A 13,925-nucleotide genomic window follows, 5' to 3' on the forward strand; every position below is an offset into this window, starting at 1 on the left:
CATGGATTATGGACACTTTTAACATAGGGTGGTTTTTCAACCTTATCTCCTCTGGGAGCAAAGCGCTGGACAGGGTTTCCTGTACGTTTTTGAGGTTCGCAGGGATCTATGTGTGGATGTTTCTTGGTGTGAAAAGCATGACACCTTTTGGGGTGACACCAGGCTCTTCTGGGAGTTAATTTGCATAATCTCTACTTTCTATTTCATGTGACATGGGCTGCAGTTACATTGTTCTGTTAATAGAGGGCAACACACAGGTCATAGTTCCAAACAGGGGTGCACGGTCTGCTTGCTAGCTTACATTTACAGTTCTATTTGGGATTCACCGCCTTTTCATAAACTGAGTACTCTTCCGGAGTATTTCTAATTTATGTAGGTGTTTTGGGGGTGTTACGTGCCTTTGTATGACTGCTGCAAAAAACTTGATATTAGACATTGATTGGAAACGACATAAAAAATCCTGACACATATTGTAAGCGGACATAAAATGTAAATTCAGTTACATGATCATGACTCGGAAGGGGAAGTTAAAAAGTAAAAAAACACACGGTAGGAGAGAGGTTAGCTTTACATGCCATGAGGGAGGAAGAGGTCTTCCAAGCACTGTTGTGTATGTTGGTCAATCCCTCTGAAACGCAAAAGGGATGTGCACATAGAAATCAAAGCAGAGTCATCCAGAGAGACTATTTAATTCTTTTTTTTTCAAATTCTCAAAAGGAAGCTGCTATCAAATTGAACTATTCATCACAGCCACTGCTAGGAAATCTATGTGCATAAAATGACAATACACCCAAAGGAAAACAAAATATAGCTATAACATGTCAGATTACTAAATTCAGAGTCCAGCCTACTAACCATTAGACCATGGAACCTAAATACTTCCGCAAATGCGGAACTTCATTATGCCAAAACAGAGGCAGTCAGAAACAATATTTAATATTGCTTAATCATATGCCTCAAGAGGAAGAATTTGATCTACATGCTCTATAAAGCACAGAGATTGCTATAGTACAACGTCAATCGACAACATCGCTGTGTTTGTATGATATCAGTCAATTGGGACTATGAATCTGTAAAAATTGTAAATGTGCTCTATATTGCCATTTCTGATTCATCGCTCTCAGGTGCATCTTGCAAGGGTTCCATGGTGTAATGGTTAGCACTTTGGACTTTGAATCCAACGATCCGCGTTCAAGTCTCGGTGGGACCGTTATCTTGCTCTTACACTCCATTTTCTAATTTCTCAAATTACAATTCAACAGAGTTAATATTCAGAAGTTCAGTCGACTCTCTCTGCACGACATTATATTTAAATGCACTTTGGTGCCTGATACCAATACAGTGATGCAACTACATATCGTTAATGTACAATCCTTAAGGTCAATCAGAGTGGGCACCCAGATATCTCTCAGAAACATTTTCCACAGATGAATAATGTCCAACCTTAACTCTATGAAAAGAAAAATGTACACACTATGTGCAGTAGATTCTCTGCTCACTGGAACATGCAGAAACAACATTGATGTGAAAAGATTGGAAAAAGCCCTATTTTATTAACATTAAAAAATGTTATACAATTATTTTGGTGAATCATATTCACTTTCACAATCATTCCTATGTTTCAAGCAATTTGATGGTCTTATTAAATGTGTAAAAAATGTAATTCTTTGAGTTGACAAACTGTATGGAGAGCAAACTTTTTATAACTTACAAGAGTTATGAGTTCTAGAAAGTAGTGCATTTACTGATCAAGTGCCCTTGTTTAAATGTACTTACTTTATTTGGATCACACCTTTCTCGAAAGAAGAAATAAACTCTAAATTATCAGGAAACAATTCAACTGATTTTAGGGGCCTCCTGGGCTTGCAATGCAAATCGCTGAGATCAAAAGCCAGTTTAATAGCCATTATACCTTGGAGCTTTGGAGATATGAGAGTGGGCAGTTTCTTTGTGGCAAAAGAGAGTCATCCCCAGAAACTATTAATATTCTTTGGTCAAAGAAGACTGCCATCAAAGTGGGCTGTAAAGCAAAGCTATTGCTGTTATATATATCTGCAAATGAAAGGCAACTCTAAAAGAGAAGCAGCCCCAAGGTCCCACCGAGACTTGAACTCGGATCGCTGGATTCAGAGTCCAGAGTGCTAACCATTACACCATGGAACCCACATATTCAGTAGCATGATGCACTTCATTCTGGAAAAACAGAGCACATCAGAGAAAATATGTAATATTCCTATATCATTAGACTCCAGAGGAAGAATTTGATCCAAATGAGACATGAAGCCAATACTTTGCGATTGCACAGCATCCAACAGCAACAGTGCTGCTTCGATATAATATCAGTAAACGGTTACTATAGGTCAGTAAAAATCTTGACTGTGCCCTATATTCTCATTGCCCTTATGAAGCTCTGCTCAACAAGGGTTCCATGGTGTAATGGTTAGCACTTTGGACTTTGAATCCAGCGATCCGAGTTCAAGTCTCGGTGGAACCTCTCTCTTGCTCTAACACACTTTGTCTCCTTGTTGTCTTAAATTATAGGCCAAAGATAGTAATATTCATAAGGTTAGTGGTGTAGGGTATTCATTTTCGCTCTCACTCTCTGGCATAACTTTTCATAAAAATCCACTTTTGTGCCTAGCACCTTAACCTTTATGCATTTTTTTTAAATGTATGAACAGTGAGGTCATTCTGAGTCGATGGGCAGATCTGCATCGGAAACATACATAAAAGATTTGAAATTTTCAAACTTAACTCAATGTTAAGAAACATGCTCAATCTGTGACTCAATGGATTCTCTTTTTACTTGAAGATGCAGCAACAACATTAATAATACCATTTTGGGAAAAGCAGCTCTATTGTATCGCCATTCTCTTTCAAAATTGTTAAAGGGTTAATCCTATGAAAAGCGACCACATTCAGAATCAATGATATTAATCAAGCGTCTTAACAGTCTTTACATGTTTGTAAAATGAAGGTATCAGTTTGAGATGAAAAATAGAACGAAGAACACACTTTTCTTAATTCACAAAAGGCCTGAGGTGTATAAATACTGTTTGTACCGACCAAGGGCCCATTCGTGAATGTACTTACTTTAGTTGGATCATACCTTTCTTCAAAGAAGACATCCACAATAAACGATAAGGGAAAGGTTCGACTGATGGTAAACTCTTACAGAGATTTGAATGCAAATTATTGGATTCAACCTCCAGGGTGCTACCATTACACCATGGGTCTTTCACACCACAGAAAGTGGTGGGTTTCATTGTGGCTAAAGAGCGTCATCCATGGAAAATCTTTCTTTTTTCAAATGCACCCAGGGAATAATGCTATGAAAGTGGGCGACACAGCAGCGTCATTGCTATTAAAACAAGACACTGAGAGGAAAACAAACACAGTAATTCCCAAGGTCCCACCGAGATTTGAACTCGGATCGCTGGATTCAGAGTCCAGAGTGCTAACCATTACACCATGGAACCTACATACTTAGTGACATGATGAACGTCATTGCAGCAAGAAAAGAGCCTTTTAGAGAATGTATGCAATATTCTTTTATCTTATGCCTCCAGAGGAAGAATCCTATCCAAATGAGCTGTAAAGCAAAGAGTTTGCTATTGCGCAACAACCAACTAAACAGTTCCACATTTGCATAATATCCGTGGGCTAGGAATATGAGTTTGTTAAAATGATGCATGAGATCTCGATTCTCATTTCTGTTACAACTCTGTCAGGTTGCACCAGCAAGGGGCCCATGGTGTAATGGTTAGCAAAGAACATTACTGAAGGGCCCCTCGGCCAGCCAGAAAGCCAAAATGGAGAGAACGGGCATGAACTGGTTGTGAATGAGCTTCAAAATGCGTTCACAGGTAATTGAACTGGTGATCTCCTCAGTTTATACACCTGGAACTCCTGTCAATAGCAACAGTCGGCAGCTGGGTTGCCAGACATTTCGTCGAAAAAAATTTGTCGACAGGACAATTGGTCGAAACCATTTGGTCGAAAACCAAATGGTCGAATTGCTTTGTTTTTTATTTTCACATTTTTTTTGGGGGGGGGGGGGTTTGGGGGGGTCCCCCCAACCCCCTTTTTTTCTAAAAACCCCTTTTTTTCCCTAAACTACAACCTAAAAAATATACATATAAATAAATAAAAAAATCGACCATTTGGCTTTCGACCAAATTACGTCGACCAAATGTCTTTCGACGAAATGTCCGGACAGCGGCAGCTGGTCTGTGTCAGTAATGGCAATTTGATTTTGCCATTTTCACAACTCCCTAATAAATGAACAAAATGTTCCATTTGTAGGCACAGTTACATGCTATGGTATGTATACCATGCTTAATAACCACCATAGGAGGCTCAGAGCACCATCCGCATTCTTACGTACAAAACATGTAAGGAAATAATCAGATCTTTTGCTCTGCAGGAGTCAGGCTTCTTTAAAGCCTGACAAAGTGGCAGAGTGCCATTGTAAACTGAGGCATGATGAAACCATGCCCAAGAACCCAGGCAGGTTAAACCTTTCCACTCATGCCCCTAGGCCCCGAATGGCCACGAACGGCCAGGTTCTATAGACAGGGCAGCTGGCATGGATTATGGACACTTTTAACATAGGGTGGTTTTTCAACCTTATCTCCTCTGGGAGCAAAGCGCTGGACAGGGTTTCCTGTACGTTTTTGAGGTTCGCAGGGATCTATGTGTGGATGTTTCTTGGTGTGAAAAGCATGACACCTTTTGGGGTGACACCAGGCTCTTCTGGGAGTTAATTTGCATAATCTCTACTTTCTATTTTATGTGACATGGGCTGCAGTTACATTGTTCTGTTAATAGAGGGCAACACACAGGTCATAGTTCCAAACAGGGGTGCACGGTCTGCTTGCTAGCTTACATTTACAGTTCTATTTGGGATTCACCGCCTTTTCATAAACTGAGTACTCTTCCGGAGTATTTCTAATTTATGTAGGTGTTTTGGGGGTGTTACGTGCCTTTGTATGACTGCTGCAAACCACTTGATATTAGACATTGATTGGAAACGACATAAAAAATCCTGACACATATTGTAAGCGGACATAAAATGTAAATTCAGTTACATGATCATGACTCGGAAGGGGAAGTTAAAAAGTAAAAAAACACACGGTAGGAGAGAGGTTAGCTTTACATGCCATGAGGGAGGAAGAGGTCTTCCAAGCACTGTTGTGTATGTTGGTCAATCCCTCTGAAACGCAAAAGGGATGTGCACATAGAAATCAAAGCAGAGTCATCCAGAGAGACTATTTAATTTTTTTTTTTCAAATTCTCAAAAGGAAGCTGCTATCAAATTGAACTATTCATCACAGCCACTGCTAGGAAATCTATGTGCATAAAATGACAATACACCCAAAGGAAAACAAAATATAGCTATAACATGTCAGATTACTAAATTCAGAGTCCAGCCTACTAACCATTAGACCATGGAACCTAAATACTTCCGCAAATGCTGAACTTCATTATGCCAAAACAGAGGCAGTCAGAAACAATATTTAATATTGCTTAATCATATGCCTCAAGAGGAAGAATTTGATCTACATGCTCTATAAAGCACAGAGATTGCTATAGCACAACGTCAATCGACAACATCGCTGTGTTTGTATGATATCAGTCAATTGGGACTATGAATCTGTAAAAATTGTAAATGTGCTCTATATTGCCATTTCTGATTCAACGCTCTCAGGTGCATCTTGCAAGGGTTCCATGGTGTAATGGTTAGCACTTTGGACTTTGAATCCAACGATCCGAGTTCAAGTCTCGGTGGGACCGTTATCTTGCTCTTACACTCCATTTTCTAATTTCTCAAATTACAATTCAACAGAGTTAATATTCAGAAGTTCAGTCGACTCTCTCTGCACGACATTACATTTAAATGCACTTTGGTGCCTGATACCAATACAGTGATGCAACTGCATATCGTTAATGTACAATCCCTAAGGTCAATCAGAGTGGGCACCCAGATATCTCTCAGAAACATTTTCCACAGATGAATAATGTCCAACCTTAACTCTATGAAAAGAAAAATGTACACACTATGTGCAGTAGATTCTCTGCTCACTGGAACATGCAGAAACAACATTGATGTGAAAAGATTGGAAAAAGCCCTATTTTATTAACATTAAAAAATGTTATACAATTATTTTGGTGAATCATATTCACTTTCACAATCATTCCTATGTTTCAAGCAATTTGATGGTCTTATTAAATGTGTAAAAAATGTAATTCTTTGAGTTGACAAACTGTATGGAGAGCAAACTTTTTATAACTTACAAGAGTTATGAGTTCTAGAAAGTAGTGCATTTACTGATCAAGTGCCCTTGTTTAAATGTACTTACTTTATTTGGATCACACCTTTCTCGAAAGAAGAAATAAACTCTAAATTATCAGGAAACAATTCAACTGATTTTAGGGGCCTCCTGGGCTTTCAATGCAAATCGCTGAGATCAAAAGCCAGTTTAATAGCCATTATACCTTGGAGCTTTGGAGATATGAGAGTGGGCAGTTTCTTTGTGGCAAAAGAGAGTCATCCCCAGAAACTATTAATATTCTTTGGTCAAAGAAGACTGCCATCAAAGTGGGCTGTAAAGCAAAGCTATTGCTGTTATATCTATCTGCAAATGAAAGGCAACTCTAAAAGAGAAGCAGCCCCAAGGTCCCACAGAGACTTGAACTCGGATCGCTGGATTCAGAGTCCAGAGTGCTAACCATTACACCATGGAACCCACATATTCAGTAGCATGATGCACTTCATTCTGGAAAAACAGAGCACATCAGAGAAAATATGTAATATTCCTATATCATTAGACTCCAGAGGAAGAATTTGATCCAAATGAGACATGAAGCCAATACTTTGCGATTGCACAGCATCCAACAGCAACAGTGCTGCTTCGATATAATATCAGTAAACGGTTACTATAGGTCAGTAAAAATCTTGACTGTGCCCTATATTCTCATTGCCCTTATGAAGCTCTGCTCAACAAGGGTTCCATGGTGTAATGGTTAGCACTTTGGACTTTGAATCCAGCAATCCGAGTTCAAGTCTCGGTGGAACCTCTCTCTTGCTCTAACACACTTTGTCTCCTTGTTGTCTTAAATTATAGGCCAAAGATAGTAATATTCATAAGGTTAATGGTGTAGGGTATTCATTTTCGCTCTCACTCTCTGGCATAACTTTTCATAAAAATCCACTTTTGTGCCTAGCACCTTAACCTTTATGCATTTTTTTTAAATGTATGAACAGTGAGGTCATTCTGAGTCGATGGGCAGATCTGCATCGGAAACAGACATAAAAGATTTGAAATTTTCAAACTTAACTCAATGTTAAGAAACATGCTCAATCTGTGACCCAATGGATTCTCTTTTTACTTGAAGATGCAGCAACAACATTAATAATACCATTTTGGGAAAAGCAGCTCTATTGTATCGCCATTCTCTTTCAAAATTGTTAAAGGGTTAATCCTATGAAAAGCGACCACATTCAGAATCAATGATATTAATCAAGCGTCTTAACAGTCTTTACATGTTTGTAAAATGAAGGTATCAGTTTGAGATGAAAAATAGAACGAAGAACACACTTTTCTTAATTCACAAAAGGCCTGAGGTGTATAAATACTGTTTGTACCGACCAAGGGCCCATTCGTGAATGTACTTACTTTAGTTGGATCATACCTTTCTTCAAAGAAGACATCCACAATAAACGATAAGGGAAAGGTTCGACTGATGGTAAACTCTTACAGAGATTTGAATGCAAATTATTGGATTCAACCTCCAGGGTGCTACCATTACACCATGGGTCTTTCACACCACAGAAAGTGGTGGGTTTCATTGTGGCTAAAGAGCGTCATCCATGGAAAATCTTTCTTTTTTCAAATGCACCCAGGGAATAATGCTATGAAAGTGGGCGACACAGCAGCGTCATTGCTATTAAAACAAGACACTGGGAGGAAAACAAACACAGTAATTCCCAAGGTCCCACCGAGATTTGAACTCGGATCGCTGGATTCAGAGTCCAGAGTGCTAACCATTACACCATGGAACCTACATACTTAGTGACATGATGAACGTCATTGCAGCAAAAAAAGAGCCTTTTAGAGAATGTATGCAATATTCTTTTATCTTATGCCTCCAGAGGAAGAATCCTATCCAAATGAGCTGTAAAGCAAAGAGTTTGCTATTGCGCAACAACCAACTAAACAGTTCCCCATTTGCATAATATCCGTGGGCTAGGAATATGAGTTTGTTAAAATGATGCATGAGATCTCGATTCTCATTTCTGTTACAACTCTGTCAGGTTGCACCAGCAAGGGGCCCATGGTGTAATGGTTAGCAAAGAACATTACTGAAGGGCCCCTCGGCCAGCCAGAAAGCCAAAATGGAGAGAACGGGCATGAACTGGTTGTGAATGAGCTTCAAAATGCGTTCACAGGTAATTGAACTGGTGATCTCCTCAGTTTATACACCTGGAACTCCTGTCAATAGCAACAGTCGGCAGCTGGGTTGCCAGACATTTCGTCGAAAAAAATTTGTCGACAGGACAATTGGTCGAAACCATTTGGTCGAAAACCAAATGGTCGAATTGCTTTGTTTTTTATTTTCAAATTTTTTTTGGGGGGGGGGGTTTGGGGGGGTCCCCCCAACCCCCTTTTTTTCTAAAAACCCCTTTTTTTCCCTAAACTACAACCTAAAAAATATATATATAAATAAATTAAAAAATCGACCATTTGGCTTTCGACCAAATTACGTCGACCAAATGTCTTTCGACGAAATGTCTTTCGACGAAATGTCCGGACAGCGGCAGCTGGTCTGTGTCAGTAATGGCAATTTGATTTTGCCATTTTCACAACTCCCTAATAAATGAACAAAATGTTCCATTTGTAGGCACAGTTACATGCTATGGTATGTATACCATGCTTAATAACCACCATAGGAGGCTCAGAGCACCATCCGCATTCTTACGTACAAAACATGTAAGGAAATAATCAGATCCTTTGCTCTGCAGGAGTCAGGCTTCTTTAAAGCCTGACAAAGTGGCAGAGTGCCATTGTAAACTGAGGCATGATGAAACCATGCCCAAGAACCCAGGCAGGTTAAACCCTTCCACTCATGCCCCGAATGGCCACGAACGGCCAGGTTCTATAGACAGGGCAGCTGGCATGGATTATGGACACTTTTAACATAGGGTGGTTTTTCAACCTTATCTCCTCTGGGAGCAAAGCGCTGGACAGGGTTTCCTGTACGTTTTTGAGGTTCGCAGGGATCTATGTGTGGATGTTTCTTGGTGTGAAAAGCATGACACCTTTTGGGGTGACACCAGGCTCTTCTGGGAGTTAATTTGCATAATCTCTACTTTCTATTTTATGTGACATGGGCTGCAGTTACATTGTTCTGTTAATAGAGGGCAACACACAGGTCATAGTTCCAAACAGGGGTGCACAGTCTGCTTGCTAGCTTACATTTACAGTTCTATTTGGGATTCACCGCCTTTTCATAAACTGAGTACTCTTCCGGAGTATTTCTAACTTATGTAGGTGTTTTGGGGGTGTTACGTGCCTTTGTATGACTGCTGCAAACCACTTGATATTAGACATTGATTGGAAACGACATAAAAAATCCTGACACATATTGTAAGCGGACATAAAATGAGCTATATTAGCTAATATAAGTAAACAGACATCACTCCCCCCTCCCCACAAAAAGGGATGTATGCGTACACAAAAAATAAAAATGAAAAACAAGCAACTACTGCAGTTAAAATCTAAAAATGTAAATTCAGTTACATGATCATGACTCGGAAGGGGAAGTTAAAAAGTAAAAAAACACACGGTAGGAGAGAGGTTAGCTTTACATGCCATGAGGGAGGAAGAGGTCTTCCAAGCACTGTTGTGTATGTTGGTCAATCCCTCTGAAACGCAAAAGGGATGTGCACATAGAAATCAAAGCAGAGTCATCCAGAGAGACTATTTAATTCTTTTTTTTTCAAATTCTCAAAAGGAAGCTGCTATCAAATTGAACTATTCATCACAGCCACTGCTAGGAAATCTATGTGCATAAAATGACAATACACCCAAAGGAAAACAAAATATAGCTATAACATGTCAGATTACTAAATTCAGAGTCCAGCCTACTAACCATTAGACCATGGAACCTAAATACTTCCGCAAATGCTGAACTTCATTATGCCAAAACAGAGGCAGTCAGAAACAATATTTAATATTGCTTAATCATATGCCTCAAGAGGAAGAATTTGATCTACATGCTCTATAAAGCACAGAGATTGCTATAGCACAACGTCAATCGACAACATCGCTGTGTTTGTATGATATCAGTCAATTGGGACTATGAATCTGTAAAAATTGTAAATGTGCTCTATATTGCCATTTCTGATTCAACGCTCTCAGGTGCATCTTGCAAGGGTTCCATGGTGTAATGGTTAGCACTTTGGACTTTGAATCCAACGATCCGAGTTCAAGTCTCGGTGGGACCGTTATCTTGCTCTTACACTCCATTTTATAATTTCTCAAATTACAATTCAACAGAGTTAATATTCAGAAGTTCAGTCGACTCTCTCTGCACGACATTACATTTAAATGCACTTTGGTGCCTGATACCAATACAGTGATGCAACTACATATCGTTAATGTACAATCCCTAAGGTCAATCAGAGTGGGCACCCAGATATCTCTCAGAAACATTTTCCACAGATGAATAATGTCCAACCTTAACTCTATGAAAAGAAAAATGTACACACTATGTGCAGTAGATTCTCTGCTCACTGGAACATGCAGAAACAACATTGATGTGAAAAGATTGGAAAAAGCCCTATTTTATTAACATTAAAAAATGTTATACAATTATTTTGGTGAATCATATTCACTTTCACAATCATTCCTATGTTTCAAGCAATTTGATGGTCTTATTAAATGTGTAAAAAATGTAATTCTTTGAGTTGACAAACTGTATGGAGAGCAAACTTTTTATAACTTACAAGAGTTATGAGTTCTAGAAAGTAGTGCATTTACTGATCAAGTGCCCTTGTTTAAATGTACTTACTTTATTTGGATCACACCTTTCTCGAAAGAAGAAATAAACTCTAAATTATCAGGAAACAATTCAACTGATTTTAGGGGCCTCCTGGGCTTTCAATGCAAATCGCTGAGATCAAAAGCCAGTTTAATAGCCATTATACCTTGGAGCTTTGGAGATATGAGAGTGGGCAGTTTCTTTGTGGCAAAAGAGAGTCATCCCCAGAAACTATTAATATTCTTTGGTCAAAGAAGACTGCCATCAAAGTGGGCTGTAAAGCAAAGCTATTGCTGTTATATCTATCTGCAAATGAAAGGCAACTCTAAAAGAGAAGCAGCCCCAAGGTCCCACCGAGACTTGAACTCGGATCGCTGGATTCAGAGTCCAGAGTGCTAACCATTACACCATGGAACCCACATATTCAGTAGCATGATGCACTTCATTCTGGAAAAACAGAGCACATCAGAGAAAATATGTAATATTCCTATATCATTAGACTCCAGAGGAAGAATTTGATCCAAATGAGACATGAAGCCAATACTTTGCGATTGCACAGCATCCAACAGCAACAGTGCTGCTTCGATATAATATCAGTAAACGGTTACTATAGGTCAGTAAAAATCTTGACTGTGCCCTATATTCTCATTGCCCTTATGAAGCTCTGCTCAACAAGGGTTCCATGGTGTAATGGTTAGCACTTTGGACTTTGAATCCAGCGATCCGAGTTCAAGTCTCGGTGGAACCTCTCTCTTGCTCTAACACACTTTGTCTCCTTGTTGTCTTAAATTATAGGCCAAAGATAGTAATATTCATAAGGTTAATGGTGTAGGGTATTCATTTTCGCTCTCACTCTCTGGCATAACTTTTCATAAAAATCCACTTTTGTGCCTAGCACCTTAACCTTTATGCATTTTTTTTAAATGTATGAACAGTGAGGTCATTCTGAGACGATGGGCAGATCTGCATCGGAAACATACATAAAAGATTTGAAATTTTCAAACTTAACTCAATGTTAAGAAACATGCTCAATCTGTGACCCAATGGATTCTCTTTTTACTTGAAGATGCAGCAACAACATTAATAATACCATTTTGGGAAAAGCAGCTCTATTGTATCGCCATTCTCTTTCAAAATTGTTAAAGGGTTAATCCTATGAAAAGCGACCACATTCAGAATCAATGATATTAATCAAGCGTCTTAACAGTCTTTACATGTTTGTAAAATGAAGGTATCAGTTTGAGATGAAAAATAGAACGAAGAACACACTTTTCTTAATTCACAAAAGGCCTGAGGTGTATAAATACTGTTTGTACCGACCAAGGGCCCATTCGTGAATGTACTTACTTTAGTTGGATCATACCTTTCTTCAAAGAAGACATCCACAATAAACGATAAGGGAAAGGTTCGACTGATGGTAAACTCTTACAGAGATTTGAATGCAAATTATTGGATTCAACCTCCAGGGTGCTACCATTACACCATGGGTCTTTCACACCACAGAAAGTGGTGGGTTTCATTGTGGCTAAAGAGCGTCATCCATGGAAAATCTTTCTTTTTTCAAATGCACCCAGGGAATAATGCTATGAAAGTGGGCGACACAGCAGCGTCATTGCTATTAAAACAAGACACTGGGAGGAAAACAAACACAGTAATTCCCAAGGTCCCACCGAGATTTGAACTCGGATCGCTGGATTCAGAGTCCAGAGTGCTAACCATTACACCATGGAACCTACATACTTAGTGACATGATGAACGTCATTGCAGCAAAAAAAGAGCCTTTTAGAGAATGTATGCAATATTCTTTTATCTTATGCCTCCAGAGGAAGAATCCTATCCAAATGAGCTGTAAAGCAAAGAGTTTGCTATTGCGCAACAACCAACTAAACAGTTCCCCATTTGCATAATATCCGTGGGCTAGGAATATGAGTTTGTTAAAATGATGCATGAGATCTCGATTCTCATTTCTGTTACAACTCTGTCAGGTTGCACCAGCAAGGGGCCCATGGTGTAATGGTTAGCAAAGAACATTACTGAAGGGCCCCTCGGCCAGCCAGAAAGCCAAAATGGAGAGAACGGGCATGAACTGGTTGTGAATGAGCTTCAAAATGCGTTCACAGGTAATTGAACTGGTGATCTCCTCAGTTTATACACCTGGAACTCCTGTCAATAGCAACAGTCGGCAGCTGGGTTGCCAGACATTTCGTCGAAAAAAATTTGTCGACAGGACAATTGGTCGAAACCATTTGGTCGAAAACCAAATGGTCGAATTGCTTTGTTTTTTATTTTCAAAATTTTTTTGGGGGGGGGGTTTGGGGGGGTCCCCCCAACCCCCTTTTTTTCTAAAAACCCCTTTTTTTCCCTAAACTACAACCTAAAAAATATATATATAAATAAATTAAAAAATCGACCATTTGGCTTTCGACCAAATTACGTCGACCAAATGTCTTTCGACGAAATGTCTTTCGACGAAATGTCCGGACAGCGGCAGCTGGTCTGTGTCAGTAATGGCAATTTGATTTTGCCATTTTCACAACTCCCTAATAAATGAACAAAATGTTCCATTTGTAGGCACAGTTACATGCTATGGTATGTATACCATGCTTAATAACCACCATAGGAGGCTCAGAGCACCATCCGCATTCTTACGTACAAAACATGTAAGGAAATAATCAGATCTTTTGCTCTGCAGGAGTCAGGCTTCTTTAAAGCCTGACAAAGTGGCAGAGTGCCATTGTAAACTGAGGCATGATGAAACCATGCCCAAGAACCCAGGCAGGTTAAACCCTTCCACTCATGCCCCGAATGGCCACGAACGGCCAGGTTCTATAGACAGGGCAGCTGGCATGGATTATGGACACTTTTAACATAGGGTGGTT

General features: G+C 39.4%; 12 non-coding genes across 12 annotated transcripts; 6 read left to right on the forward strand and 6 right to left on the reverse strand.

Moving 5' to 3' along the window:
• The first annotated feature begins 1,138 nt into the window (after positions 1-1,138).
• Positions 1,139-1,210, forward strand: TRNAQ-UUG (transfer RNA glutamine (anticodon UUG)). Its single transcript has one exon. It is a non-coding gene; the product is annotated as a tRNA-Gln (tRNA).
• An 881-nt stretch (positions 1,211-2,091) lies between these two features.
• On the reverse strand, positions 2,092-2,163 carry TRNAQ-CUG (transfer RNA glutamine (anticodon CUG)). The gene has a single exon. It is a non-coding gene; the product is annotated as a tRNA-Gln (tRNA).
• A 259-nt stretch (positions 2,164-2,422) lies between these two features.
• TRNAQ-UUG (transfer RNA glutamine (anticodon UUG)) lies at positions 2,423-2,494 on the forward strand. Its single transcript has one exon. It is a non-coding gene; the product is annotated as a tRNA-Gln (tRNA).
• Positions 2,495-3,407: 913 nt separating this feature from the next.
• TRNAQ-CUG (transfer RNA glutamine (anticodon CUG)) lies at positions 3,408-3,479 on the reverse strand. The gene has a single exon. It is a non-coding gene; the product is annotated as a tRNA-Gln (tRNA).
• Positions 3,480-5,724: 2,245 nt separating this feature from the next.
• TRNAQ-UUG (transfer RNA glutamine (anticodon UUG)) lies at positions 5,725-5,796 on the forward strand. The gene has a single exon. It is a non-coding gene; the product is annotated as a tRNA-Gln (tRNA).
• Positions 5,797-6,677: 881 nt separating this feature from the next.
• Positions 6,678-6,749, reverse strand: TRNAQ-CUG (transfer RNA glutamine (anticodon CUG)). Its single transcript has one exon. It is a non-coding gene; the product is annotated as a tRNA-Gln (tRNA).
• A 259-nt stretch (positions 6,750-7,008) lies between these two features.
• TRNAQ-UUG (transfer RNA glutamine (anticodon UUG)) lies at positions 7,009-7,080 on the forward strand. Its single transcript has one exon. It is a non-coding gene; the product is annotated as a tRNA-Gln (tRNA).
• A 913-nt stretch (positions 7,081-7,993) lies between these two features.
• TRNAQ-CUG (transfer RNA glutamine (anticodon CUG)) lies at positions 7,994-8,065 on the reverse strand. The gene has a single exon. It is a non-coding gene; the product is annotated as a tRNA-Gln (tRNA).
• A 2,373-nt stretch (positions 8,066-10,438) lies between these two features.
• On the forward strand, positions 10,439-10,510 carry TRNAQ-UUG (transfer RNA glutamine (anticodon UUG)). The gene has a single exon. It is a non-coding gene; the product is annotated as a tRNA-Gln (tRNA).
• Positions 10,511-11,391: 881 nt separating this feature from the next.
• Positions 11,392-11,463, reverse strand: TRNAQ-CUG (transfer RNA glutamine (anticodon CUG)). The gene has a single exon. It is a non-coding gene; the product is annotated as a tRNA-Gln (tRNA).
• Positions 11,464-11,722: 259 nt separating this feature from the next.
• TRNAQ-UUG (transfer RNA glutamine (anticodon UUG)) lies at positions 11,723-11,794 on the forward strand. Its single transcript has one exon. It is a non-coding gene; the product is annotated as a tRNA-Gln (tRNA).
• A 913-nt stretch (positions 11,795-12,707) lies between these two features.
• TRNAQ-CUG (transfer RNA glutamine (anticodon CUG)) lies at positions 12,708-12,779 on the reverse strand. Its single transcript has one exon. It is a non-coding gene; the product is annotated as a tRNA-Gln (tRNA).
• Positions 12,780-13,925: the final 1,146 nt, after the last annotated feature.

The sequence above is a fragment of the Ambystoma mexicanum genome, chromosome 5p (genome assembly GCF_040938575.1).
Source record: "Ambystoma mexicanum isolate Mex_15411 chromosome 5p, UKY_AmexF1_1, whole genome shotgun sequence".
Classification (NCBI taxonomy): Eukaryota; Metazoa; Chordata; class Amphibia; order Caudata; family Ambystomatidae; genus Ambystoma; species Ambystoma mexicanum.